Raw genomic sequence first — 25,629 nt, 5'->3', positions numbered from 1 at the left:
TTACTGCGTCTTCTGATTTTGCTGGTGGTGGTTTTTTTTTTTTTTTTTTTGTCTTGACTGCAAGCGATGAAGAGGAACCTGGTGACTGCCGGACGGTCCCAGTTAGCCCATGTGATTTGTGCGGAGGCTGGATTCGTACCCTTGGCCCTCTGAAAGTTAGGTTGAGGGACCCGGGCTGGGGAGTGGCTGGGAGGGAGGGACAGAGCTGGGAATTGCCAGGAGGGGTTTTAAAGTGAGAGTAGGAAGGCAGGAGTCCTGTTTGGGAAGATGAAGGGCGCGGGTTGCTTTTCAGCCCGAGACCAGCGTGTGCCGGGCAGGGCAGTTCCGGCCTGTGTCTGTGGTGGTGTGTAGTTTGTGAAGTGTGTCTTGTGTGCCTTTGACCTTCTTCGGTGGGGGGGCAGGGAATCGCCGCTCGGGGACTAGCTGGGTGTCGGTCGGCGGCTGGTGAGCACTTGCCCTGTGCATCATTTGTACATTCCAATCCTTTTATTACTACTGTTGTCATTTTATTAGTGTTATCATTATCATTATTAGTTTCTTCTTTTCTGTTCTATTAAACCGTTGTTATCTCAACCCAGGAGTTTTACTTCTTTTCCCGATTTCCTCCCCCATCCCACTGGATAGGGGGGGAGAGAGTGAGTGAGCGGCTGCGTGGTGCTTAGTTGCTGGCTGGGGTTAAACCACGACAGTCCATTTTGGTGCCCAATGTGGGGCACGAAGGCTTGAGATAACGACAAACCTGACCAGAGCTTGTTAAAACAAAATTGGTCCAAGTGTTCATTGTGTTGATTTATGTGTTCTTAGAGTTGTTGCTCTGGCTTTTAAAGCTCTGTTATGTATCACCTCGCTTGCTGTATATAGTTCCTCTTCTACTGCTTATCCGTGGGAGGTGGATTAAGGTTTTCGCTTTGATGTATGGTATAACACTGGTTTATGGTATGATAAAGTCATCAGCTGTGGGATTAATCTGGTATTCGCACTTAGCATTGTCACCTTTATACAGCGGGAGCCACCTGTGGGAAACTATTACTAATTATACCATTTACCTTTCCTCCATGGAAAACCAGTCTATGGGTGGGGTACCTTTCTTCCCCTCTCCTTTCTCCTTCAGTCCGGTTACTATGGTGTTTGAGAATTTTGTAAAATTGGAATACTCCTGGGGTGTTGGGACTAGGACGGTCCTAGCCCTACTGCTAGGAATTAGCATACTTCTGAATGTGGTTCAGCTCTTGTTTAAGGTTAAACAGCTATTTAAGAAGATCACCCAGAGATGTGTCCCCAGGCTAGATAATTATGAGTGGCAGGGTGTGTGGGGTAGTATGGGCAAGTACCTAGAAAAGTGGGCACCTCCAATGTTTTGGAAATTCACCCCTGAACAAGTGCAGGATCCAGAAGAATAGTAAAATATTTGGAAAAAGTATGCTGTCACCCCGGCAGCTCCAGAGAGATACAAATCACTGCAACGTGCTGGGGCCTGGCCCATGCCTATCGAGTCCTGTTTGACACTACTCAGTACCCTCAAGGGGAAGAGAAAGTCTCTAGGCCTAACAACAAAACAATGAGCACCGTGGCCACCCAAACCTCGGCAATGGGCGCTGCGGCCCCTCTAGGCCTGGCAAGGAACATTGCAGGCACCCAGACCTTGGCGACAGGCACCGTGACCCCTCCAGCCCCGGCGACGAGAACTCGGGCTACCCAAACCTCAACAACAGGCACTGCAGCCCCTCCAGCCCCGGCAATGAGCACAGCAGCTACCCAAACCTTGGCAACAAGCACTGCCGTCCCTCCAGCCCCACTGACGAGCACTGCTGCTACCCAAACCTCGGCGACAGACACTGTGGTTATCCAGAACCCGACGAGCGATACTGCAACTGAACCAGAGGACCAACCTGGACCAGTATCGGTTGCCCCCGTACAGAAAAGGAAATATACAAAAAAATCAGTTCGCTTAGCGAAGGATGAAGATGAACCAAGGCCATCACAGGAACCGGAGGAAGAGGCAGAACCAGAGGTAATAACCCGGTCCCTATCCTTGAGTAAGCTGCAGGATTTGCAAAAGGATTTTGGCCGCCATATAGGTGAGCATATTATCACCTGGCTCCTCCAATACTGGGACAATGGGGTTAATAGCTTGGAATTAGAAGGTAGGGAAGCCAAGCAGCTGGGATCGCTTGCCAGGGAAGGTGGCATTGACAAGGCAATTGGAAAAGGGACACAGGCCATCAGCCTCTGGAGATGACTACTGTCAAGTGTGAAGGAGAGGTACCCCTTTAAGGAAGATGTTATATGTCAATCAAGCAAGTGGACCACCATGGAAAAAGGTATTCAATATCTGAGGGAATTAGCTGCGCTAGAGACAATTCATCGTGACTCGGACAACCCACAATTACCCAAAGATCCAGACAAAGTTCAATGCACGCGACCCACGTGGTGGAAGTTTGTATGGAGCGCACCATTGTCCTATGCCAACTCACTGGCAATAATGGCCTGGAAAGACGAAGAGGCACCGACAGTGCATGAAGTGGCTTGCCAACTCCGTCAATACGAAGAAAATCTCTCCTCCTCCCTACATGCCTGCATTTTGGCTGTGGAGAATCTGTCTGAGGATTTCCAGCAATCCAAAGAGGATATGTCCTACTCCACACTTGTAAGGACCAATGTCTCAGCTATTAGGAGTGAGCATTCTTCTGCCCAAGAGAGAGAATATAGAAGATGCACACCGCGAGGTGCCCTGTGGTTTTACTGATGTGATCATAGAGAGGACATGGGGAAATGGGACGGAAAACCTACCTCGGTCCTAAATGCACGGGTACGTGAGCTGCGAGGAAAAAAAACCACAAAAGGGGATTCTACCTGGAAAAATGCCACTCCAGTTTCCAAACGGAGTAGAAGGGCTGATTTTATTTCCGATCCTCTTGAAGGGAATTCTGAGCCAATTTTACGAGAAGTGAATACTGAATACTCTGACCAGAATTAGAGGGGCCTGCCTCCAGCTAGGTGGAGGAAAGGGATAACCGGGTCTATTGGACTGTGTGGATTCGATGGCCTGGCACGTCAGACCCACAGGAGTATAAGGCTCTAGTAGACATTGACGCACAGTGCACTCTAATGCCATCAAGTTGTAAAGGGGCAGAACCCATTTGTATTTCTGGTGTGACAGGGGGATCCCAAGAGTTAACTGTATTGGAAGCTGAAGTAAGCTTAACTGGAAATGAATGGCAGAAACACCCCATTGTGACTGGTCCAGAGGCTCCGTGCATCCTTGGCATAAACTATCTCAGGAGGGGGTATTTTAAGGACCCGAAGGGGTATTGATGGGCTTTTGGTATAGCTGCCTCGGAGACAGAGGGCACTGAACAGTTGTCTACCCTGCCTGGTCTCTCTCAAGACCCTTCGATTGTGGGGTTGCTGAAGGTTGAAGAACAACAAGTGCCAATTGCTACCATGACGGTGCACCGGCGGCAATATCGCACCAACCAAGACTCTCCGATTCCCATCCACAAATTGATTTGCCAACTGGAGAGCCAAGGAGTGATCAGCAAAACTCGCTCACCCTTTAATAGTCCCATATGGCTAGTGCGGAAGTCTAATGGGGAATGGAGATTAACAGTTGACTGTCGCGGCCTGAATGAATTTACCCCACCGCTGAGCACTGCCGTTCCAGATATGCTAGAACTTCAATACGAGTTAGAGTCAAAGGCAGCCAAGTGGTATGCCACAATTGACATTGCTAATGCATTTTTCTCAACCCCTCTGGCAGCAGAGTGTCGCCCACAATTTGCCTTTACTTGGAGGGGTGTCCAGTACACTTGGAACCGATTGCCCCAGGGGTGGAAACACAGCCCCACCATTTGCCATGGACTAATCCAGACTGCACTGGAAAAAGGTGAAGCTCCAGAACACCTGCAATACATTGATGACATCATCGTACAGGGCAACACAGCAGAAGAAGTCTTTGAGAAAGGGAAGAAAGTAATCCAAATCCTTCTGAAAGCCGGTTTCGCCATAAAAGAAAGTAAGGTCAAGGGACCTGCACAGGAGATCCAGTTTTTGGGAATAAAATGGCAAGATGGACGTCGTCAGCTCCCAATGGTCATGATTAACAAAATAGCAGCTCTGTTTCCCCCGACTAACAAAAAGGACACACAGGCCTGTATTGGGTCTGGCTGAGATGGAGTTAGTACTCCCTATAGCAGCCCTCATAGCACTGTGCTCTGCATCAGTAGCTAGAAAGGTGTTGATAGCACACCAGTGTTTTGGCTGCTGCTGAGCGGTGCTGGCACAGCATCAAGGCTGTCTCTCCAACATTTTTGCCCTCCCCTCAATGGCAGGCTGGGGTAGGGCAAGATCTTGGGACGGGACATAACCAGGACAGCTGACCTAAACTAACCAAACAGATATTCCATACCATATGATGTCAGCTCAGATACAAAAGCTAAGTGAAGGGAGACAGAAGGGGGGGCATTTTTGTCTTCCGGAGCAACCACTATGCGTACTGGAGCCCTGCTTCCCGAGAAGTGGCTAGACATCGCCTGCTGATGGGAAGTAGAGAGTAACGTCATTTGTTTTTTCTTTGCTTTCGCGCGTGACCTTTGCTATCATTTTATTAAACTGCCCTTATCTTGACCCACGAGCCTTTTGTTATATTTTCTCTCCCCCGTCCAGCTGAGGAGGGGGAGTGATAGAGTGGCTTTGGTGGGCACCTGGTATCCAACCAGGGTCAACCCACCACAGTCCTTTTTGGCGCCCAACGTGGGGCAGGACAACGGCAGTTTTGCATTAAGCGTTCTATAGCTAGTTATTAAGTGGCAAGCTCCTGTGCAGGTCACAGAGCTTGTTAGCTGCTTGCTTATCTCTAGCTTGCTGAGTTTGGGAACATGTTAATGCAAATAATGGCTGCGTGCTTTGTCCTGGCATTGATGGCTTTGTTGTGCTGTGGGAGCTATCTTGTGGGGAGAATGAAGGAACGCGGGAACGTGCTAATACAAATAGTGTCTATGTGCTTTGTCCTGGCAGTGATGGCTTTGCTGTGTTGTGGGAGCTATCTTGTGGAGGACATGAGGGAACACATCTCCCTCTCCCTACCAGGCATTGATGTGAATGGTTTTATTATGCAGGCTCCCGAGGTCCTTGTTCACCCTTATGTGAGCTGTTTAATACTAATAATTAATACTGGTGGCATATTATGGGTATTGTGGAACCTGGTCTCGTCCTGGTATAAGAGGAGGCAAGTTTTAGGTGAGGCAATATTGAAATGTGCCCTCAAGCGACCAGTCCCTGGGTGGCAGGGTATATGGAAGGATTTGGGCAGATTCCTGGGACGGTTATCACCTCCCATAATCTGGGATTTTACATCCGAACAGGCAAGTAACCCTGGCAAACTGACACGTCACCTGATAGAAGGGTGCCTTGCCTATCCCAATGAAAACCAGCAGCTTCTCGCACTGTACTGGGGCCTGGCCTATGCCTACCGAGCCACAGTTCAACACTCTCAGAGGACCATGGTTGAGGCAGGGACCCAGACTGCATCTAAGGACACGATGCTCGAGATAGGGACCCAAACAGCAACAACTACAGTAATTGCCCCAATAGTGAAATGGAAACAGTGGACAAGGAGATCAACGGGCCCATACCATCGATTAGTGAGAGAAGAAGAAGAAGGAGAGGAAAGGCTTGATTTAGAAGCTGGTCCTTCAATAAAGAAATCGGAGGAAGGAGTGAGGGAACTTAAACAAGAAGCAGAAACTACCCGGTCCCTGACATCCTCAGAACTTCGGGACTTGCGGAAAGATTACAGCCGCCAGCCAGGTGAGCGGATTGCTGCCTGGCTGCTCAGATGCTGGGATAACGGGGCTGATAGTCAGCAACTGGAAGGCAAGGAAGCGCAACAGCTGGGATCCCTCGCTAGAAACCAGGGAATTGAAAGAGGAATTGGAAAAGAGGCAGCAATTTGCAGTCTCTGGAGCCGGCTCCTCTCAAGTGTGAGGGCAAGATATCCATTCAAGGAAGATCTTGTCAATTCATCAGAAAAGTGGACTACTGCAGATGAAGGCATTCAGTACCTGAGAGAGTTAGCAGTGGTGGAAGTCATCTACAGTGATCTAGATGGCGAGGAAGTTTCCAAAGACCCAGAGGATGTCCTGTGCACACGGGCCATGTGGCGAAAGGTGATTCAAGGTGCCCCAGCGTCGTATTCTAACAGCTTGGCAGCAATGTATTGTCCAGATATGGAAACACCAACTGTGGAGAAAGTGTCGTCTTGGCTCCAAAACTTTGAGGAAAATCTCTGTGTCTCCTCATCCCTACAGGACAGTGCCTTGGCTGTTAGGGATGCTCCAAGAAATCAGTCCTCCCCTGCCCCGGTCAGAGGGAAAGGGAGCCCAAGGCGTATGCCACGTGGTACACTCTGGTTCTTCCTGCGTGACCAAGGGGAGGACATGAGGAAGTGGAATGGTGAACCCACCTTTAAGCTGGAAGCCCGCGTACGTGAACTGAGAGGGAAGACAGCTGTTAAGAAGGGGTCACCCAAGAACAAGGCTGTCAGTGTAGTTGCTGTAGAGGCCCAAGAAGGTACTCAGCGATCCTCCAGGCATAGAAGAACTGAAAACACCTCCCTTGATTCTGGTGAGGGGACTTCTGGTCTGGTACCGCAAGGATCGGACAGTGAATATTCTGATGAGGAACAGCAATAGAGGGTCCTTGCCTTCGGCCAGGAGAAGGAAAGGGGTGATCGGATATACTGGACTGTGTGGATTCGATGGCCTGGCACATCAGACCCACAGAAGTATAAGGCTTTGGTAGACACCGGTGCACAGTGTACACTGATGCCATCAGGATACAGGGGCACAGAATCCATCTGGATCTCTGGAGTGACAGGGGGATGCCAAGAATTGACTATACTGGAGGCTGAAGTGAGCTTGACAGGGGACAAGTGGGAAAAGCACCCCATTGTGACCGGCCCAGAGGCCCCTTGTATCCTTGGCATAGACTACCTCAAGAGAGGGTACTTCAAGGACCCAAAGGGGTGCCGGTGGGCTTTTGGTGTAGCCACTGTAAATGCAGAGAAGATCAAACAGCTATCTACCCTGCCTGGCCTCTCGGAAGATCCCTTCACTGTGGGATTGCTGCAAGTTGAAGAACAGCAGGTGCCTATCACTACCAGGACAGTGCACCGTCGGCAATACCGGACAAACCGAGACTCCCTGGCTCCCATCCATGAGCTGATTCATCACCTAGAGAGCCAAGGAGTCATCAGCAAGACTCATTCACCTTTTAATAGTCCTATATGGCCAGTGCAGAAGTCTGATGGAGGATGGAGGTTAACAGTAGATTATCGCGGCCTGAAGGAACTGACACTGCCATTGAGTGCTGCTGTACCAGACACGTTAGAGCTCCAATATGAACTGGCATCAAAGGCAGCCACATGGTATGCTACAATTGATATTGCCAATGCATTTTTCTCCATTCCTTTGGCAGCAGAGTGCAGGCCACAGTTTGCTTTCACATGGAGAGGTGTCCAATACACCTGGAATCGGCTGCCCCAGGGGTGGAAGCACAGCCCTACCATTTGTCACGGATTAATCCAAATGGCACTGGAACAAGGCGATGCCCCTGAACATTTACAATACATAGATGACATCATCGTGTGGGGCAACGAGGCAGAAGAAGCGTTTGAGAAGGGAAAAAGAATAATTCAGATTCTTCTGAAAGCTGGTTTCACCATAAAGAAAAGTAAGGTCAAGGGACCTGCACAGGAGATTCAGTTCTTGGGAATAAAATGGCAGGATGGTCGCCGTCATGTCCCTATGGATGTGGTTAACAAGATAGCAACTATGTCTCCACCAGCTAACAAGAAAGAAACGCAAGCTTTCCTAGGCCTTGTGGGGTTCTGGAGAATGCATATTCCAGGTTATAGTCAGCTTGTGAGCCCTCTGTATCGAGTAACGCGGAAAAAGAACTATTTTGAATGGGGCCCTGAACAACAACAAGCCTTTGAGCATATCAGACAGGAAATAGCTCGTGCAGTAGCTCTTGGGCTCGTCCGAACAGGACCAGATGTACAAAACGTACTCTACACTGCAGCTGGGGAACATGGTCTCACCTGGAGCCTGTGGCAGAAAACACCAGGAGAAACCCGAGGTCGACCATTAGGGTTTTGGAGTCGGGGGTACCGAGGATCAGAAGCTCACTATACCCCGACTGAAAAAGGGATATTAGCAGCATATGAGGGGGTTCGAGCTGCTTCAGAAGTTGTTGGTACAGAAACATATCTCCTCTTGGCACCACGATTGCCCGTGCTACCATGGATGTTCAAAGGAAACATCCCCTCTACGCATCATGCAACCAGCGCTACATGGAGTAAGTGGATAGCATTGATCACGCAACGGGCTTGACTGGGGAAATCTAACCACCCAGGAATTCTGGAAGAGATCATGGAATGGCCAGAAAGCAGAGATTTTGGAGCATCACCTGAGGAGGTGACTCGTGCCCAAGAGGCACCACCATATAATGAGTTATCAGAAGATGAAAGGTGTTATGCTTTGTTTACTGATGGATCCTGTCGTGTGGTAGGGAACCATCGGAAGTGGAAAGCTGCTGTGTGGAGTCCCACACGACAAGTCATTGAGGCCACTGAAGGAGAAGGCGAGTCAAGTCAGTTTGCAGAAGTGAAAGCCATCCAACTAGCTCTAGGCATTGCTGAACGAGAAAAGTGGCCGGTACTCTACCTCTATACCGACTCCTGGATGGTGGCTAATGCCCTATGGGGGTGGCTACAGCAGTGGAAGAAGACCAATTGGCAACACAGGGGTAAACCCATTTGGGCAGCAGCATTGTGGCAGGACATTGCTGCCCGTGTAGAACGCATGACTCTAAAGGTACATCATGTAGATGCTCACGTGCCCAAAAGCCATGCCACTGAAGAACATCGAAATAATGAACAGGTAGACAAGGCTGCCAAAATAGATATAGCTCAGGTGGACCTGGACTGGGAGCGTAAGGGTGAGCTATTTGTAGCTCGATGGGCCCATGAGACATCGGGACATCTAGGGAGAGATGCAACATATAGGTGGGCTCGTGATCGAGGGGTGGACCTGACCATGGAGGCCATCACACAGGTCACTCATGAATGTGAAACACGTGCTGCAATCAAAAGAGCCACCAGAGTAAAGTCTCCCTGGAACAGAGGGCAGTGGTTGGGCTTTCAATATGGCAAGGCCTGGCAAATTGACTGCATTGGACCACTGCCACGAACACGCCAAGGCAAGCGCTACGTACTCACCATGGTGGAAGCAACTACTGGTTGGCTAGAAACATATCCTGTAAACCATGCCACTGCCCGAAACACCATCTTAGACCTCGAAAGGCAAATTTTATGGCGACACGGTACCCCAGAAAGAATTGAATCAGACAATGGGCCTCATTTCCGAAATAACCTCATAAGCTCCTGGGCAAAGAAACATGGCATTGAGTGGGTGTACCACATACCCTATCACCCTCAGGCATCTGGAAAAATTGAGAGATATAATGGACTGTTGAAGACTATGTTGAGAGCGCTAGGCACTGGGACATGGAAGCATTGGGATGCAAATTTAGCAGAAGCCACTTGGCTAGTTAACTCTAGAGAATCTGCTAACCTTCCTGGTCCTGCCCAAACAAAAGCCCTACATACTGTGGGAGGAGATAAGGTCCCCGTGGTGCACACGGGGAAGTGGCTGGGGAAGGCAGTGTGGATTGCATCTCCCATGGGAAAAGGCAAACCCATTCGTGGGATTGTCTTTGCTCAGGGACCTGGGTGTACTTGGTGGGTAATGCGGAAGGATGGGGAGACCCAGTGTGTGCCTCAAGGACATTTAACCTTGGGGGAAAAATAATCTGTGATGTGAGTTGTAATGTAGCAGGAATGACCTGAACTGCAGAGGAGTGAACTTCGCAAGGAACCAGACAAGTGCATTGGTGACCCAAACCAAGCTGGCGTTGGTGCCCAACGATTGAACGTACTGCTTCTCCTGTCCTGACCATTCATCTTGATGGACGGGGCCCAAGTCATAACCTGTGTGTGTGAACATCTGAAGGAGTGGAAGAAGCCCATGGAATATCTATCTCTTAAAGGACAGGGGATAGTAATTAATAAGAATGTATAAATCTGTACGTTGGGTATAAAAGCGGTTTAAGTATGTAGTTTCAGTTGTAAGTGTTGGTAAGAAAGGATTTCAGTAATGAGAATTAAATACAATAGTATGGTTAGAAGATATCTGTATTAAATTTTGTGGGACCTGAGCAGGATGCAAATGCCATGGAATAAGGGGTGGAGATTGTATTGGGTCTGGCTGAGATGGAGTTAGTACTCCCTATAGCAGCCCTCATAGCACTGTGCTCTGCATCAGTAGCTAGAAAAGGTGTTGATAGCACACCAGTGTTTTGGCTGCTGCTGAGCAGTGCTGGCACAGCATCAAGGCTGTCTCTCCAACATTTTTGCGCTCCCCTCAATGGCAGGCTGGGGCAGGGCAAGATCTTGGGACGGGACATAACCAGGACAGCTGACCTAAACTAACCAAACAGATATTCCATACCATATGATGTCAGCTCAGATATAAAAGCTAAGTGAAGGGAGACGGAAGGGGGGGGCATTTTTGTCTTCCGGAGCAACCACTATGCGTACTGGAGCCCTGCTTCCCGAGAAGTGGCTAGACATCGCCTGCTGATGGGAAGTAGAGAGTAACGTCATTTGTTTTTTCTTTGCTTTTGCGCGTGACCTTTGCTATCATTTTATTAAACTGCCCTTATCTTGACCCACGAGCCTTTTGTTATATTTTCTCTCCCCCGTCCAGCTGAGGAGGGGGAGTGATAGAGTGGCTTTGGTGGGCACCTGGCATCCAACCAGGGTCAACCCACCACAAGGCCTTAGGTGTCGTGGGGTTTTGGAGAATGCATATTCCAAATTACAGTTTGATTGTAAGCCCTCTCTATCAAGCGACCAGGAAGAATGATTTTGAATGGGGCCCTGAACAACAACAAGCCTTCGAACAAATTGAACGGGAGATTGTTCATGCCGTAGCTCTTGGACCAGTCCGGACAGGACAAGATGTTAGAAATGTGCTCTCCACTGCAGCTGGGGTGAATGGCCCTACCTGGAGCCTCTGGCAGAAAGCACCTGGGGAAACCCGAGGCCGACCCCTGGGGTTTTGGAGTTGAGGACATTGAGGATCCGAGCCTCGCTATACTCCAACTGAAAAAGAGATACTGGCAGCGTATGAAGGAGTTTGAGCCGCCTCAGAAGTGGTTGGTACTGAGACACAGCTCCTCTTAGCACCTTGACTGCCAGTGCTGGGCTGGATGTTCAAAGGGAGGGTCTCCTCTACACATCACGCGACTGACGCCACGTGGAGTAAGTAAGTGGATCGCACTGATCACACAGCGGGCTCGCATAGGAAACCCCAGTTGCCCAGGAATTTTAGAAGTGATCACGGACTGGCCAGAAGGCAAAGATTTTGGGATGTCACCAGAGGAGGAGGTGGCACGTGCTGAAGAGGCCCTGCTGTATAAGAAACTGCCAGAAAATGAGAGGCAATATGCCCTGTTCACTGATGGGTCCTGTCGCATTGTGGGAAAGCTTCGAAGGTGGAAAGCTGCTGTATGGAGTCCTACACGACAAGTTGCAGAAACTGCTGAAGGAGAAGGTGAATCGAGTCAGGTTGCAGAGGTGAAAGCCATCCAGCTAGCGTTCTAGCGTTAGACATTGCTGAAAGAGAAAAGTGGCCAGTGCTCTATCTCTATACTGACTCATGGATGGTGGCAAATGCCCTGTGGGGGTGGCTACAGCAACGGAAGCAGAGCAACTGGCAGCGCAGAGGTAAACCCATTTGGGCTGCCGCACTGGGGCAAGATCTGGCGTCCCGGCTAGAGAATCTGGTTGTAAAAGTACGTCATGTAGATGCTCATGTACCCAAGGGTCAGGCCACTGAGGAACATCGAAACAACGAACAGGTGGATCAGGCTGCCAAGATTGAAGTGGCTCAGGTGGACCTGGACTGGCAACATAAGGGTGAGCTATTTATGGCTCGGTGGGCCCATGATACTTCAGGCCATCAGGGAAGAGATGCCACATATAGATGGGCTCGAGATCGAGGGGCGGACCTGACCATGGACGCTATCGCGCAGGTTATCCATGAATGTGAAACATGTGCTGCAATTCAGCAAGCCAAGCGGTTAAAGCCCCTGTGGTATGGAGGGCGATGGCTGAAATATAAATCTGGGGAAGCCTGGCAGATTGACTGTATCACACTCCCACAAACTCGCCAAGGCAAGCGCTATGTGCTGACAATGGTGGAAGCAACCACCGGATGGCTGGAAACGTATTCTGTACCCCACGCCACTGCCTGGAACACTATGCTGGGCCTTGAGAAGCAGGTCTTGTGGCGACATGGCACCCCAGAAAGAATTGAGTCAGACAACGGGACTCATTTCCGAAACAACCTCATAGACACGTGGGCCAAAGAGCATGGCATTGAGTGGGTGTATCATATTCCCTATCATGCACCAGCCTCTGGGAAAATCGAGCGATACAATGAACTGTTAAAGACTACATTGAGAGCAATGGGGGGTGGAACCTTCAAACATTGGGATACACACTTAGCAAAAGCCACCTGGTTAGTCAACACCAGAGGATCTGCCACTCGGAGTGGCCCTGCCCAATCAGAGTTTTTACATACTGTAGAAGGGGATAAAGTCCCTGTAGTGCACATGAAAAATATGTTAGGGAAAACAGTCTGGGTTACTCCTGCCTCAGGCAAAGGTAAACCCAGTCGTGGGATTGCTTTTGCTCAAGGGCCTGGGTGCACTTGGTGGGTGATGCGAAAAGATGGAGAAGTCCGATGTGTGCCCCAAGGGGATTTGATTTTAGGTGAAAATAGCCAGAATTAAACTGTATGATATTAGTTGCTATATAACCCTGCTACTGTATGTTATCATTACGATAATTGTTATATGCTATATCCATAGTACTATAGTAAGAATCACTTGGATCAAGCAAGAAAGAACGGCGATAAAACTGAGCAAAATGCAGTAGTGATGGAACCAGAACTGACTCCAGCATGCAACAATCCAACGGTGCACACCATCCTCCTGCTGCGTCAAATGTCAGCTGCTCGTCACACCACACTGAAGCCCAATTCTGCTCTACTGACTGAGAGGCCTTTGCACCATTCCTCCTGCCCAGACAGACTGGTATGACAGATGGAGCCCAGAGTCGGAAAGTAATTGAACTCAACAAATGTTTTATGAACATAACTCATGAACTAAAGGAATGATATCACTCTGTGTGTATACATATATATATGTCTCATTGTTCATATGTCTTAAAGCGATGGAAAGGTGGTGATGATTAATCAGGATGTAATTAAAGGTATGGGAACTGAGCATGACGTCAATGGTATAGAATAAGGGGTGGATACTGTCCTGGTTTCAGCTGGGATAGAGTTAACTCTCTTCCTAGTAGCTGGTACAGGGCTATGTTTTGAGTTCAGCATGTGAAGAATGTTGATAACACTGATGTTTTCAGTTGTTGCGCAGTAGTGTTTAGACTAAAGTCAAGGATTTTTCAGCTTCTCACGCTCAGCCAGGGCACAAGAAGTTGGCACAGGACACAGCCAGGGCACCTGACCCAAACTGGCCAACGGTGTATTCCATACCATGTGACGTCCCATCTAGTTTTAGGAACTGGGAAGTGGGGGGGCAGGGAATCGCGGCTCGGGGACTAGCTGGGTGTCAGTCGGCAGGTGGTAAGCAATTGCCCTGTGCATCATTTGTACATTCCAATTCTTTTATTACTACTGTTGTCCTTTTATTAGTATTATCATTATTAGTTTCTTCTCTTCTGTTCTATTAACCCGTTCTTATCTCAACCCAGGAGTTTTACTTCTTTTCCTGATTTCCTCCCCCATCCCACTGGATGGGGGGGAGAGAGTGAGTGAGCGGCTGCGTGGTGCTTAAGTTGCTGGCTGGGGTTAAACCACGACACACCTCTAGGGATGGTGACTCCATCACTACCCTGGGCAGCCTGTTCCAATGCCTGATTTTTTCTGATATCCAATCTAAACCTTCTCTGGCGCAACTTCAGGCGATTTTCTCTCGTCCTATTTCTAGTTACTCGATAGAAGAGACCAGTACCCACCTAGCTACACTCTCCTTTCAGGTAGGTGTAGAGAGCGATAAGGTCTCCCCTCAGCCTCCTTTTCTCCACACTAAACCACCCCAGTTCCCTCAGCCGTTCCTCATCAGACTTACGCTCCAGGCCCCTCACCAACTCGGTTGCCCATCTCCGGACGCGTTCCAGCAACTCAACGTCTTTCCCGTAGCCAGGGGCCCAAAACTCAATGCAGTACTCGAGGTGTGGCCTCACCAGTGCCGAATACAGGGGAACAATTACCTCCCTGCTCCCGCCGGCCACACTATTTCCGATACAGGCCAGGATGCCACTGGCCTTCCTGGCCACCTGGGCACACTGCTGGCTCATATTCAGCCGGCTGTCAACCAGCACCCCCAGGTCTTTCCCTGCCGGGCAGCTTTCCAGCCACTCTTCCCCAAGCCCATAGCGCTGCACGGGGTCGCCACGACTGAAGCGTAGGACCCGGCACTCAGCCTCACTGAACTTCATACAGTTGGCCTCGGCTCATCGATCCAGACTGTCCAGATATCTGCGTAGAGCCTTCCTACCCTCAAGGAGATCGACCCTGCCTCTCAAGTTGGTGTCGTCTGCAAACTTGCTGAGGAGGCACTCGATCTCCTCGTCCAAATCGTGGATAAAGGCGTTAAGCAGAACCGGGCCCAACACCGAGCCCTGGGGAACACCACTAGCGACCCGCCGCCAACCGGATTTAACCCCATTCCCCGCAACCCTCTGGGCTCGTCCATCCAGCCAGTTTTTCACCCAGCAAAGAGTACGCTTGCCTAAGCCAGGAGACGACAGCTTCTCGAGGAGTATGCCATGAGAGACGGTATCAAAGGCCTTGCTGCAGTCAAGGTAGGTAACATCCACAGCCTTTCCCTCATCCACTAGGTGCGTCACCTGGTCACAGAAGGAGATCGGGTTGGTCAAGCAGAACCTGTCTTCCGTAAACCCACGCTGACCAGGCCCAATCCCCTGCTTGTCCCAGGCTTGCCACGTGAGCGCTCTCAAGGCAAACCGTTCCATAATCTTCCCCGGTACCGAGGTCAGGCTGACAGGCCCGTAGTTCCCCGGATCCTCCCTCCGACCCTCCTCGTAAATGGGCGTTACACCGGCAAGCCTCCAGTCCTCTGGGACCTCCCCCGTTGACCAGGATCGCCAATAGATGATGGAGAGCAGCTTGGGAAGCCCCTCTGCCAGTTCCCTTTGCCCTCTTGGATGGATTCCATCTGGTCCCATGGATTTGTGAGCATCCGGATGGCATAGCAGGTCCCTAACTATTTCCTCCCGGTTTAATGGATTAAGGGGTGGGTGTGTTTTGTGTGTGTATATTCTGCTCTTCATCCTCACCTTCCAGCTCAGGAGGCAAGAGTACCCTGAGGACAACTGGTCTCCCTCTTAAAGACTAAGGCAAAGAAGGCATTAAGTACCTCAGCCTTTTCCTCATCTCTGGTGGCAACGTTCCCTTCAGTATCCTTAAAGGATAGATACACTCCTTGGGATTCTTTTGACCGTTAATGTATTTGTAAAAACATTTTTTGTCGTCTCTTACGACAGCGGACAGATTTCATTCTAGCTGAGCTTTTGTCTTTCTAATTTCCTTTCTCTATGACCTAACAAGATCCCTGCACTCCTCCCAGGTTGCCCGCCCTTTCTTCCAGAGATGATAGATTCTCCTTTTGTTTCCTGACTCCTAGCAAAACCTCCCCGTTCAGCCAGGCCTGTCGTTTTCCTCGGCGATTCGACACTGCGGCACGGGGGAATAGCCTGGTCCCGAGCTGTTAAGATTTCCTTCTTAAAGAACGTCTGTCCCTCCTGGACCCCTTTGCCCTTCAGGACCGTCTCCCAAGGGACTCTCTCAACCAGTGCCTCAACGAGGCCAAAGTTTGCCCTCCGCAAGTCCAGAGCGCTGGTTTTGCTAACCCCCTTCCTTGCCTCACCAAGAATTGAGAATTCTGTCATTTCACGGTCGCTAAGCCCCAGATGGCCTGTGACCATCACACCTCCCACCGGTCCTTCCCTGTTCATAAACAATAGATCTAGCAAGGCTCCTCCCCTGGCCGGCTCACCTACTGCCTGTGTCGGGAAGTTATCTTCCACACGCTCCAGGAACCTCCTAGACTGTTTACTCTCAGCTGTGGCATATTTCCAGCAGGTGTCTGGACACTTGAAGTCCCCCACGAGAACAAGGGCACGCGATTCTAAGACTACTGCCAGCCGCTTGTAGAACGATTCATCCGTCACTTTGACCTGGCCGGGCGGTCTATAACAGGCTCCCAGCACAATATCTGCCTTATCGGCCTTCCCTCTCATCCTCACCCATAAGCACTCCACCTTGTCATCACACTCGGATAGCTCTGTACGGTCCAAACCCTGCCTAACATAGAGAGCCACCCCGCCACCTCTTCTACCTTGCCTATCCCTTCTGAAGAGCTCGCAGCACTCCGCTCACGGGAGGCGCCCCACCGTGTTTCCGTGATGGGGATTAAGTAATATGCATCCTGCCGTGCGATGGCTTCCAGCTCCTCCCATTTATCGCCCGTGCTGCGTGCGTTGGCATAGATGCATTCGAGCGGGCCTATCGAATCCACCCCTAATGTCAGCACACGCTGCCCCCAGGCTCACCTCTGGTGCACCTAGTCTTATCCCTTACCCCCTTCAACCCTAGTTTAAAGCCCTCTCTATGAGGCCCACCATCTCACGAGCGAGGATTCTTTTACCCCTTTGAGATAGCTGGATACCATCTGTCGCTAGCAAGCCCGGTGCCGTGTAAACCTCCCCATGATCAAAAAACCCCAAACGCCACCGATGGCACCAGCCTCTGAGCCATGTAATCGCCAGGTGTGGTTTCCTGTTCCTTTCAGTATATTTCCCTGCCACTAAGGGATTGAGGAAAACACTACCTGTGCTCCTTCCACTAATCGCCCCAGTGCCTTGCCAGCCGCTTGTAGAATGATTCATCCGTCTCTTCGACCCGGTCAGGCGGTCTATTACAGACTCTCAGCACAATATCTGCCTTATCGGCCTTCCCTCTCCTCCTCATCCTGTGGGATGGGTCAGGACTGCATATTGGGCCCTCTGTCCCCCTCAGAAGGGAGTCACCTATGACAATTACCCTCCTTTTTCTTTTTTTCGGGGGCTTTGGGAACACGTGGGGCTGCCCGACTGAGCCTAGGCGCCTCCCTGGATAGGGCTTCACCTACACCCTGATCTTCATTGTTCTAGAAGATCCTCAAGTTCCAGAGCCACGCTCCTGTTGCGTAGTGGCAACTGGGAAGGTGAGGGAGACCGGGAGGGGACTCGCCTGCCTCCCCGAGCAGGGACCTGTATCCATTCCCCTCCATCTCTTCGGTCCCCTCCTGACCGGTGGCGAGGGGGCAGGGAAACCTCCGCTTCTCGCGGAGCCTCCATCCGCTGCCTCTGCCCCAGGGATGGTAGGGTGTGGGTCCACCAATCTGTCTCCCTCTCACACTCCCTAAAACTCCTCAACCTTTCCACTTCCTCCTTCAGCTCTGCCACCAGGCTGAGCAGATCCTCTACCTGGGCACATCTCACACAAGAGGTGTCCCCGCTGCCCTCCGGCATCAGTGATAGACTCGGGCACTCCCCGCAGCCAGATACCCGGACAGCTGCACGTTTACATGGGAGCTCAGTCTGCGTCACCACGTTTTTCCTAGCAATGGCTTTCACCTCAGTGGCAGCGATACCGGGGTCTCCTCCTGAGGACGATGCCCGCCACTTCAGTAGCCTGCTTGAGCTGAGGGGCGGGGGGGCTGCGCCCTGCCCATACAAACTGCCGCGCAAACTGCTGCACCACGGCACACCTTTCTGATGCACCACGCCCTGCTTGCCACACTCCCGGTCGCTGGCGCTCCTCAGGGCCATTTAACTCTCCCACGGTTGCCCCTGGCAATGCCCACGCCGCATCAGTCTCTCTCACGAGAGCTGCCGGCTCTGCACGGTCCCCCGTCTCTTCCCCGGGGCTCCTGGGCCTCGGGAACCTCCCGGTCTGCCTCAATCTAGCGCTTAGCTGCCAACTTACCATTGCGTCTGCTGGCCTCGCCGTTGACCGATGTGATTTTAATAACTACATTGTTATTGCATTTAACGAGCTAATTTCCCACCTGGTTTAGAGACACACATGTCTTTTTCTGTCTATGCCTCAGAAAAATTAAGATTAACTCTTTAGCTGGTCACGTTGCTGATGCAATAGGTGTAGCTGTAGCACAGGAGCAAGTAGTGTCATTTCCTGGGTTGGGGGGTGGGTTACTTTCTCTGTTCAGGGTCTCATTTGCTGTAAATTTAAAGGCAGGTGAGAACAGTGCTGCTGCCCCTCCAGCTGCCTTTATAACTGCTGGTGGTTTGCCCTTCCCCTTTCCCAGGGGATTGTGCTAAGGGTGGTGGGCGGGGGCTCAGGCTATTTGAGCCACAGTCTCTGCTAAGGGAGCTCATTGTGCTCCTGGGTTTCTCTGGTGTTGGTGCTCAGCTCTTCCTTGAGTGCTTTGCAGCATTTTGAGCTGGCTCAGCCCTTTGGGGAAGAGGTGTCTGCCTGAGGTAAGAGCTTCAGGACCAGTCAAGGTTCTGCAGCATGCGTGGTAGAAAGTAACGTTTGTATACAGCTGCTTTTTTTTTCCTTTCTTTTTTTTCAGGCCAGTAGTTTTGTTTTGAGTGTTCAGGGGTAGAAAGATGGTTTAATAGTATGCATTGTTTGTTTTGGTTTGTTTTTAATTCTTCATGCATCGTGTTTCCCTGGAGTTCCCAACTTTTTTGAAAATGGAAGCTTGTTTTTTTCACTAGTTCTGCTGTATGCTGTATAAGTTGATGATATCTTTCTTAACAGGACCGATGGTGACATTGTTTAGCAGGGGTTAGGGTGAACGTTTGTATGCATTTGTATATGGAGTTTTAGTATTTCTGAAGATAGCAGAAGGGCCGTGAGGCACAGTGCCCTTCAGGTTCTGGGATGCCTTGTTGCCTTTCCTCATTGCCCACAGAATGCCACGTTGTCCTTAGAATCTTTGCAGCTGGTGGCAGGCCCCTCGTAGATTACAAGCCTTGGGACTTGACTTTACTTTGTGGGCATGGAGCAGAGCTCAGAGTCTCTGGGGATCTGTAGGTTAGGGGGTGCCCTCGGAATTTGGGATGTGGCTCAGAAGAGCGGCTCCTGAAGAGTAGCCACTGAAGGGGGTTCAGGAGTGCAAAATGAGGGCAGGAGGTGTCAGGAAGCAGTGGGGTTCCTTTCCTGACAGTTGAGGAGAAGAAAAGGGGTTTCTAAAGTTTTGAGACTACTGGGAAAGGGAGAAGGGTTGACCAGCCCTTCTCAGAAGAGTTTTGCAGTTGGATCTGAATGTCATAGAATCGTAGAATAGTTTGGGTTGGAAGGCACCATAAAGATCCTCTAGTTCCAACACCCCCCCACCCCCCCGCCCCCCACCCCCCCCCCGGGAGACCTTCCGTGAGACCAGGTTGCTGAAAGCCCCATTTGACCTTGCCTTGAATGCTTTCAGGGAGGGAGCACCTGCAGGTTTTCTGGGCAACGCATTCCAGTGCCTCGCAACCCCTAGTTGAGAAATGTCTTCCTAATGCCTAAACGAAATGTACCCTCTTTAGGACTAAAGCCGTTACCGCCTTGTCCTATTGCTGTACTCCCTTGTAAACAGTCCCTCTGCAGGTTTCTTATAGGCAGCCTTTATGTACCGTGAAGTCTGCTACAAGGTCTCCTGCAAAGCTGCATGCCGGTCCGAGAAGGTGAGGCGATCATCGGCCGGGTCGGTGTTGAATAGCAAGGTATTATGGGCTGCTCGGTTCAGCATTTACCTTCTGTTGTGGAGGTGCTGTGTGGGCTATCTTTGAATTGGATGAGCGTTTGAGGCGAGCTGCGGATTAGTGAGGAGGAGCATGGGGCCGATGTCTTCTCATGAGTGCCACGCTAACTTGGTTTCTCTTGGTACCTTAGATACCACGAGTGACGACGGCTGCAGGGTCTGAGTCTGGAATGAGCGGGGAAGCGAACACGGTGGCACTTGTGAGGAGGGTGGAGTTGGGGAAGTAGTTGGCGTTGGCCAGCGGGATGCTTACTCCCTTTTCTGATTTGTTTGTGTTTGTTCATTGCAGATGTTGAAGAGCAATGTGTCCCCTTGAGGAACATCCCAGTTAGCCCGTGTGGTTTTGTGGAGGCTGGATTTGGACCCTCGGCCCTCTGAAAGCTAAGTTGAGGGACCAGGCTGTGAGGAAAGGACAAAGCTGGGAATAGCAGGGAGGAGTTCTAAAGTTAGCGCAGGGGAGAAGGCTGTCCCAAAGCAGTCGCCTTTGCACAGGCAAAGGGAGCGGGTTGCTTTTCAGCACGAGACCCGTGTGTGCCGGGCTGGGCAGTTCCAGCCCGTGTCCGCGGTGGCGTGTGGTTTGTGTAGTCTGTCTTGTGCGCTTAGACCTTCCTCGGGTCTTGATGTCCTTGTCGCGCTTTGCACCGGAGGAGCGAGGCATGTGCTTCGGGTGCTGTCCCTAGGGTTTCGAATGCTCTTGCTCATCGGCACGGTGCCAATCGGGTGCTTCTTTTCTTGTGCTCAGAGCTCTAAAGCATGGATCGGTCTCGGCGGGTTCTGGTCGGTGCTCTTTGGCAGCATTCTTTTGGGCTGCATCGGCAGCTCTGCTCTCTAGCCGTCCGTTTTCTTGGACTGGGACTTCTTCCCCGCATCCTGACATCCTTAGGTCTCGATGCCAGGCTTCTGGTGCATTTGTCGTCTGGGTTTTGACAGTGCTGTCTTGTAACGGGCCGTTCCGTTTGACTCCTCTTCCCTGCATCTGCTGTGGAGCCTCCTGGCCTCGTGGTTGTGGCCCCATAGGTCATCTTGCCCAACGGCGCCTCCCGTCCGGGGGTCATTCTTCTTGCCGAGAGTTTTCTCTCTCGTTGAATCACCTCGTTGGTAGCGTTCCACGTGGTGACGTTCTGCACACGGTGTGCTTGGCTTGGAGCTGCTCTGCCTGGGGATGTAGAGTCAGGGGTAGGTGGAACAGTGATAAGAGTCTACGGGTGAAACGTTGATGTGCCTAGACTGTTTAGGCGAGGGTTGTACAGTCATCTCGGCTCGAGTAGCCATCAGCGGGCTGCGCTGACAGCCGTGCCGATAGTGTTTCACGGAGATGATTGGAGCCGTGTGGCAGGGGTTGTTGAGGGGCAGTGAAGCGGATTTGACTCTCTAAGGTGTTAAGACTTGCACGTGATGGGCTCCAAGTTTGGCCTTGGTTTTTTTCTGGTTGGTGGGGTGTAGGGTTTAGGGTTACTCCGTGCGGGGCCCGGACAATAGAACACCAGTATGATGATTAAAGTTGCCCCTTTATTGAGCTTAGCTGATCATTCTTATACAATTCTCTAAGTTGTTTAGAAGCTTTGATTGGCTGCTGCACGCAAGCATGTGGTGTCCACGTGCACAAGCGTAAGCGGTGATTGGTTACATCGATACTGTCCACGCGTATAAACATAAGATACAGTTAGTTATACTCGCTCTGTACACGCGCATACACACAGGATATAATTGGCTATGTTAGAGCATGCAAAACTTGTCTTAGTCCAATCGGTCGAGATAAGCCCCTGAATTGAGGTTGGTTGTGCCAAGTTCCCCTTATTGTGGAATGTGCACCTGTGTTTTTCTAATTAGGATCTTTCTTCTTCTATCTTCTTGTTTGTTCTGTTCAGGGCCTTCCAAAGGTGTCTGGAATGCTCTTGCGACTATGAGCTACTTTCAGGCCCAGTAAGTTCCATATATTTGAACCCTACAGTGGAGGGGAGGTGGGGGGGGGGGGGGGGGGCGGTTGGGTTTTTTGGTTGTTTTTTGGTTGTTTGTTTTTTGGTTGTTTTGTTTGTTTGTTTTTAAATGACAGGCTGTAGCTGGACTCCAGATGGACTTTGTAGATGGAATCAAGACCTCTGGAGTTGTGAAGCTCTTGCTCTGCATCCAGGTGACTCGTTCAATATGTTTGCGGGAGTTTTTTTTCAGATGTGGAGGGCCAAGATGCGTCCCACAGAGCAATGGGGGAAGGCAGCAGAGCGCTGTAAGGAGGTGGGTCCGTGAGTGGAGTCGGAAGGAAGATGCGTCCAGTGGCTCTATGAGACTGCTTTGCTGTGTTTTGCAGTTTTCTTGCATTGTATTGGTCTGTATTTGCCTTTGCCCTGTGTTGTTTTGTTGTGTATTTGTATTGACTGTCATGTGAGACTGTCTCGCATTGCCTGGCCCTGCATTGTGTTTTGTATTGCAGTGCTCTGTACTTGTATGGATTGCCACCTGAGACTGCCTTGCCTTCTACGGTTCTGTATTGGTTTTGTATTGTTGTGGTCTGTACTTGTATTGACTGTGACGTGAGAGTCTCTTGCATTGGCCCTGTTCTGTTTTGTCTGGTATGGCAGTGCTCTGAGTTGTTTTGCCTTGACCGAGGTAAGAGTACTGCCTTGTATGGCATTACATTTGCATGTGAATTACATGGCTCTACGTTCGTGTGTGTCTTGTACGGCATTGTAGAGGCAGCGTAGAAGGTTTAATGACTTTGGGCTCTTTGCATGCAAAGAGTTGAGGGGATCGCAATTGGACTGTGAACCAGCATTGAGTAAGGCAGGAACTGGGCAATGGTGTTCATCTTGTTTATGCGGATGCTTTGTGGCAGGTCTCTAGAACTGGTCAAGGCCTTGAGGTCTGAGTAGCAGTGTGATGGGTCTTGGAGCGATCGGTAACTTTGGGAGAGCTCTGTGTTAGTGATGCTCTGTTTTTTTTCAAGTGCCATGGAGGACACTGGCTGTGAGGATGTGTTATTTTTGGAATAGGTGGGAAGCAGGGTAGGGGAGCGGTGGAGGACTTGACTTCTCTCTCAAGGATGAAGTGTCTGTTGACAAGCTTTGTGTGTTGTTTTTGCAGGTGTTGACAGGGCACGAGAGGCGCTTGAAGGAACCTTGCGTTTAGGTGACATGGCTGCTACGGAGGTTGGACTGTGACACGTGGCACTGTGAAAGCTCAGTATTGAGTTGAACATGCACGGATGGTGGAGATGATGGTGCGTGTTGAAACATTGGTGTAACGGAAGGGCAGTTTGTGGGGAGGTTGGTTGGAAGGAGGTTGGGCTGGGGCCCGGGTTTTTGCAGGTAGGGCAATTTTTGAGGCCCCTGCTGCCGCAGGCACGGGGTGACGGCCTCTCCAGTCCTGTGGGTGGTAGGATGGATGAGTTGAGAGTGCGGGCTGGCATGCATGTTGTCTGAACGAGTGGTGTGTTGTGAATGTGTCTAACCTTGTAGGGTTATGTGGTTTAGACTTTTTGGTTTTTTTTTTTTCCATTCATGTTGGATGTAGAGCTGAGATTTTTTTCAGGGAATTAGGAAAAAACCCCCAAAAACTTAGAATAAAAAACCGCAGCTGGGATCTGGGTTGGTTTTTGGTGTGTCCTCCCCTACCCCGGGTTTTTTTTTTTTTTTCCCTGGTCCCAGCTGCTCCATGAGGCAATGCTGATTGCCAATGTTTGGACAGGGGTTCGGCTCGGGCCTGGGTTTTCACAGGCAGGGTGATTTTTTTTTCCAAGGCTCCCGGGAGCGGTGTTCCTCTGGAGCACTCCCCTGGAACCTGGTAATTGCCAGTCAGCGCAGGGAAATATGTTGTCCAGTGGATGGTCTTTGGAAGACAGTTGAGGATTTTGTGGGCGAAGGGTGGGGGGAGTTGGACTAGATGGCCAGCACGGAGTAGGCCAGGGTTGTGAAGTGCGTGAGTGTAACTGTATTTTTCTGTGGTGGGTTTGTAAAATATTTGGGTGCTCTCTGTAGTTTGTGATGTAATGATATTTTTCAATTTCTGTTTTTGTGTCGAGGTGTGGAAGTGGACAGTCTGCCAAGATGATTGGAGCTCCCTTGTTTGCTGCCTGGGAACGGGGATCGTGCAGGTAATGTCACCTGAGGGAGTAAAGCTTCTGGATGTGCAGCGACGGATGTAATGGGAGCGAGGAATGTGGAAAAGACCACTCCATAGAGCATCGCAGGTACTAAATAGCGGCATTTCTTCTTCAGGTAATGCTAGATTTTGGGAGTTTACATGTATTTGTAAAAATAATGATTAAAAGAGGACTAGAACTAATAGTGTCACGTATTTGACCAGTGAGGCCATAAGTCTTTTCTATATATTGTAGAAAAAGTACATTGTAGAATTGGATTGAAACACTGTCATAGCTGAAAGTATGTGGAATGAGTAATGGACCAAATGAAGCACTAAGAACAAAACGAAAGAAAGACAGGTGATTAGGTGTCCTTGTGGGAATCACAGTACTAATGGCAATCAAAAAGGGAAGCGTAGAGGGAATCATGGGCGTTTGGTGCCCATAGGTAAACTTAGCTGTTGAAGTGAGTGAAAGTGTCTGTTGGAATTAGGCATCCAAGGGCGAGTTGTAGATACCTTGAGGTAAATGTAGCTGCTGCTGGGCTAATGGAAAGGGGGTGCATTCCTGCCTCTAGTAATTGCACAACTTTGAAAATGGGCTCGGGCGCGGTGCGGCGCCGAAATGGGCTCGGGCGCGGTGCGGCGCCGAAATGGGCTCGGGCGCGGTGCGGCGCCGAAATGGGCTCGGGCGCGGTGCGGCGCCGAAATGGGCTCGGGCGCGGTGCGGCGCCGAAATGGGCTCGGGCGCGGTGCGGCGCCGAAATGGGCTCGGGCGCGGTGCGGCGCCGAAATGGGCTCGGGCGCGGTGCGGCGCCGAAATGGGCTCGGGCGCGGTGCGGCGCCGAAATGGGCTCGGGCGCGGTGCGGCGCCGAAATGGGCTCGGGCGCGGTGCGGCGCCGAAATGGGCTCGGGCGCGGTGCGGCGCCGAAATGGGCTCGGGCGCGGTGCGGCGCCGAAATGGGCTCGGGCGCGGTGCGGCGCCGAAATGGGCTCGGGCGCGGTGCGGCGCCGAAATGGGCTCGGGCGCGGTGCGGCGCCGAAATGGGCTCGGGCGCGGTGCGGCGCCGAAATGGGCTCGGGCGCGGTGCGGCGCCGAAATGGGCTCGGGCGCGGTGCGGCGCCGAAATGGGCTCGGGCGCGGTGCGGCGCCGAAATGGGCTCGGGCGCGGTGCGGCGCCGAAATGGGCTCGGGCGCGGTGCGGCGCCGAAATGGGCTCGGGCGCGGTGCGGCGCCGAAATGGGCTCGGGCGCGGGTGTTACTTTTCTTAAAGGGGCTGAGGTACTGTGTAACTCTGAAATGGGCTTGATAAGTGGATATTATGGGGGGGGGGTGTGTGTGTGGTGTTATTCTGTATTTCACTGTCCCTGTTGTCCTTCCTGTTCTTCTCTTTCCCTGACCCTTTGTGGTGCTCCGTACTCTTTTTATTCATGTCTTCTCTCTCTGTCCAACCTCCCGTGCTTTTCATAGTCTCTCTCTATCTCTTGTCAGTATTCTCATCTGTCGCTCTGTGTTACTTCCTCTCCCATCATGTCATGTTGTATCTGTTCTTCCTGCTTTTTTC

This window comes from Accipiter gentilis, chromosome 7 (assembly GCF_929443795.1).
Source record: "Accipiter gentilis chromosome 7, bAccGen1.1, whole genome shotgun sequence".
In the NCBI taxonomy this organism is placed as follows: Eukaryota; Metazoa; Chordata; class Aves; order Accipitriformes; family Accipitridae; genus Astur; species Astur gentilis.
The sequence above is the reverse complement of the archived record's forward strand: the minus strand, read 5'-3'. Positions refer to the sequence as shown.